The sequence below is a fragment of the Arachis stenosperma genome, chromosome 5, assembly GCF_014773155.1.
Source record: "Arachis stenosperma cultivar V10309 chromosome 5, arast.V10309.gnm1.PFL2, whole genome shotgun sequence".
Lineage (NCBI taxonomy): Eukaryota > Viridiplantae > Streptophyta > Magnoliopsida > Fabales > Fabaceae > Arachis > Arachis stenosperma.
Window position 1 is genome coordinate 94,398,257 of NC_080381.1, and position 5,179 is coordinate 94,403,435.

Here is a 5,179-nt window from a genome sequence, read left to right on the forward strand (position 1 = left end):
TTCTACTTTATACTTTTACATTTCACTCCAGTACTTGAACTTTTACAGCATTCTTCACTTTCGGGAGGATACCCGAAAGCTATTTTGTTTTTCTTGCAACTTTCAATTTTCAGTTTTTAAGAACTTCTTCTTCATTCTTCATTTCTTGACTACTTAATTTTAATGTCTACTTTTGCAATTGTTGTTGAATTTAGAGCTATGATTCACTAAACCCCACTTTCATTAGGGGGAGAAGCTCTGTTTATTTGAATGGGTTGACAACTAATCTTTTTCTTCTCAATTCAAGTGGTTCATCCAAGAGGAAATTCTTGTTCTTCATAGATTCAATTACATTCGAGAGAAGGATTGAATCTACATGAATTGTATGGTGAACTTGAGAAAGAATCCATATAATTCAGTTTGGAGTTCTCCTTTCACAATTTCTTTGATCAATACACTTTGGGTTAGTATGTGAGATGTAACCTCCCTTAATTGAGATCTTGGAAGTTGTGTGGCTTTGGATTAGAAATTTGAACTTCACCTCTTCTCATGACCAATTAGATCACGAGAGTGGCAATTGGTTGTGTTGAGCGAAATTGAGTTGCCAAGAGATTAGAATTCAATTATCCACAATCCGCCATGGATCTATACCCATGATTGAGAAGGAGTTGAGTAAAGTCAATTCATGACAATTTACACCTCTGATCCCTAATGATCTCTCCATCATTAATTCTCATCTCTTGTGTTCTTTAGTTATTTTGAATACCCACTACCCAATTCCCTTCTATATTCTCGCAATTTATTATTCTTGCCATTTACATTTTGTTTTCTATTCCTTGCAACATTTCTCTTATGCTTTTTACAATTCTGCAACATTTACCTTCTTGCAATTTAATTTCAATGTCATTTAAATTTCTTGCACTTTAATTTTCAGCTATTTACTTTCATTTTCTTCCTTTATTCTAGTTGTTTAAATTCCTTGTCAATTAATTTTCTGCAAGTACATTCAAGAATCAAATCTCATGAAATCAAAACCATGTTTCCTTGACTAAATATATCATTTAACTAAAATTTCTTAATCTACCAATCTCCGTGGGATCAACCTCACTTTTAGTAAGTTTTATTACTTGATACGACCCGGTATACTTGCCGGCTATACGTGAATTTAAATTTTCACGTATCACCTCCTCGGACCCTTTCCCCAGGGGTCGGAACAAGTCAAGTTCATCATTGTAGGGGTAGACTATTTCACAAAATAGATTGAGGCAGAACCCCTAGCAAATGCCACCGCTCAGAGAAGACAAAAATTTCTATATAGGAACATTATTACGAGGTTTGGTGTCCCTTACTCCATCACCACAGATAATGGCACCCAATTCACTAACACAGGCATCAGGAACTTGGTAGCCGACTTGAAAATAAAGCACCATTTCACATCCGTAGAACACCTACAAGCTAACGGACAGGAAGAAGATGCCAATAAAGTCATATGCCAATAAAACGGAGATTACAAGATGCCAAAGGAGCTTGGGATGAAGAGCTTTCACAAGTTTTATGGGCATATCGGACAACCCCGCACTCTACCACGGGAGAATCACTCTTTCGACTTGCTTACGGAATTGAGGCAATGATCCCAGTAGAAATCGAAGAAGGATCCCCCCGAACGATCCTCGACAATGAAGAGGCCAACTCCCAATTTCAAAGGAAAGAACTCGACCTACTTCTAGAAGTCTGAGAACGAGCTCGGATCAAAGAGGAAGCACTAAAACATCGAATGGCTTCAAGGTATAACCAGAAGGTAGTCCAGCGAAGTTTCGTCAACAACGATCTCATCCTAATCCGAAGTGACATCGGAGCAGTTCGATCAGGAGAAGGGAAGATAGCAGCTAACTGGAAGGGACCTTACCGAGTTGTAGAAGTACTGGGAAAAGGCTACTACAAAGTGTCCGACCTCGAGGGGCGAGAGTTACCAAGGTCATGGCATGCTTGCAACCTAAGAAGGTACTATAATTAGGAGGTAATAAAGATCTTAGGTCAAGGCGCACTCTTTTTCCTGAAAAGGTTTTTTAATGAGGCGCCAAGCCAAGATCTACCAAATTGCCTGACTTCAAAGGGTAAGCACCCATATGTATATATTATCGTCTATATGCCTATTTCCTATTTGAATAAAGTTTTTCAGATTTTCTACAAAGTCTTTTTTACCAAGACGCATTAATCTGAATGCAATAATTCATCGTCCGATTACAACAAGGTCGGCAAGGTGAAAACGAAATTCACCGTCCGATTACAATAGGGTCGGCAAGATGAAAGCGGACAAAACAGATTAATGCAAGAAGTTATAAAAAGTAATCCATAAAAAGAGGCTTGACGAAGTCTGATTAAAAATGGATTACTAAAAATAACTTAAAGAAGGACCGAGCAGACGAAGTCGGACCAAATCAATCAAAACGACAAAAAGTTATAAAAAGTAATCCATAGAAAGAAGCCTGACGAGGTCTGATCAAAAATGGATTACTAAAAATAACTTAAAGAAGGACTGACCAGGCGAAGTCGGACCAAATCAATCAAAGTTTCAAAAAGTTATAAAAAGTAATCCATAAAAAGAGGCCTGACGAGGTCTGATTAAAAATGGATTACTAAAAATAACTTAAGGAGGATCGACAAGAGAAGTTGGACCAGCAAAGAGCTTGCGCTAAAAGGAATACAATCTCACCCAAAAAGCCATAACTCTACGACAAGGCTATCAAAATTGTTCAGAATAACTAAAAATGTTCTATGAGAACACTAAAAAAGGTTGTCGAATAAGATAGCCCCAAGGACCACCTCGACCAAGCAGAAAAAGAAGCAATCAAAAAGAAGTCGGACAGCAAAGTACCAACACCCTACAAAGTTTTGCAGAAATTGCAAAAACGCAATCAACATATCAAAGAAACAAAGCAATTATAAGAAAAACATTAAAGACTCAAGAGGCCATCAGAAAGTCGGCCTCAAGAGTTCAACATATCAAACATTAAGATTCCCATGCAAGCACGTTGGTACACCAAACTTGTTTGTGATCACATGGTGCAACAAGTTTAGGGAATAAATCTTCCTCATAGGGTGTGTTCAAACCTCACTTGATGTGTTTTGAACACCAAACTTATCATGTACTATACGTTGCATGTAGAGGAGCTTTATATTAGTTGTCAAGATTGATTTGAAATTCCATGGAAATTGCCTTATTACTTTTATTAGAGATTTAAGAAAAGAGGTATAGAACATGGGTTGCCTCCTGGTGGACAAAATTGTGATCATCAACATTGGCTCCAATAGTTTGGTAGCTCTCACACGTGAATTACACTTAGTCACAACTCCGCACAACTAACCAGCAAGTGCACTGAGTCGTCCAAGTAATACCTTACGTGAGTAAGGGTCGATTCCACGGAGATTGTTAGCAAGCTATGGTCATCTTGTAAATCTCAGTCAGGCGGATAATAATTGGTTATGAGAAATATAAAGAGATACTTGCTTAAATAATAAAGGATAGAAATACTTATGTAAATTAATGGTGGGAATTTCAGATAAGCGTATGGAGATGCTTGTCCCTATTGAATCTCTGCTTTCCTACTGCTTTCATCCAATCCTTCTTACTCCTTTCTATGGCAAGCTGTATGTAGGGCATCACCGTTGTCAATGGCTACATCCCATCCTCTCAGTAAAAATGGTCCAAATGCTCTGTCACAGCACGACTAATCATCTATCGGTTATCAATCAGGTTGGAATAGAATCCCGTGATTCTTTTGTGTTTGTCATTAACGCTCAGCCTTCAGGAGTTTGAAGCTCGTCACAGTCATTCAATCCCGGAATCCTACTCGGAATACCACAGTCAATGTTAGACTTTCCGGATTCCCATGAATGCCGCCATCAATTCTAGCTTATACCACGAAGATTCTGATTAAGGAATCCAAGAGATATGCGCCCGGTCTAAGGTAGAACGGAAGTGGTTGACAGTCACGCATGTTCATAGGTGAGAATGATGATGAGTGTCACGGATCATCACATTCATCAAGTTGAAGTGCAACGAATATCTTAGAACAGGAATAAATCGAATTGGATAGAAAATAATAGTAATTGCATTAAAACTTGAGGTACAGCAGAGCTCCACACCCTTAATCTATGGTGTGTAGAAAATCCACCGTTGAAAATACATAAGTGAAAGGTCCAGGCATGGCCGAATGGCCAGCCCCCATGATCTGAGAACTAAACGTCCCAAGATGTCTAATACAATAGTAAACTATCCTATTTATACTAGACTAGCTACTAGGGTTTACAAGAGTAAGTAATTGATGCATAAATCCACTTCCAGGGCCCACTTGGTGTATGTTTGGGCTGAGCTTGATCTATCCACGAGCTGAGGCTTCTTTTGGAGTTGAACGCCAAGTTGTAACGTGTTTTGGGTGTTCAACTCCGGTTCGTAACGTGTTTTTGGCGTTTGACTCCAGAATGCAGCATAGAACTGGCGTTGAGCGCCAGTTTATGTCATCAAATTCCGAATAAAGTATGGACTATTATATATTGCTGGAAAGCTCTAGATGTCTAATTTCCAACGCCATTGAGAGCGTGCCATTTGGAGTTCTGTAGCTCTAGAAAATCCATTTCGAGTGTAGAGAGGTCAGATTCCAACAACATCAACAGTCCTTTGTCAGCCTCGTATCAGAGCTTTGCCCAGGTCCCTCAATTTCAGCCAGAAAATACTTGAAATCACAGAAAAATACAAAAAACTCATAGTAAAGTCCAGAAATGTGAATTTAGCATAAAAACTAATGAAAACATCCCTAAAAGTAACTAGATCATACTAAAAACTACCTAAAAACAATGCCAAAAAGCGTATAAATTATCCGCTCATCACCTCCCATGAAGCGCTTCTTTAACGTCATTAGCTTGACGGTTGACCCTTGTCAGGGTGGTTGGTGGTGCTTGAAATCCTCTCTTCTTGTAGTGAACTTATGTCCATTGGCTTTGTTGATAAGCTCCATACGCTCCAAAGATAAGATTTTGTTGATAGTGTACACAGGAGGCAGCTGAGATGGAATAGTGGGGAGGTGAGGTGGTATAGATGGAAAGTATGTAGAAATCACTTCATCACCTGGCGAGAAATTTTCTGTAGGAATTTTCTTATTTCTCCATCCCCTTGGAACTTTCTTCTTTGTATCTCTTGATG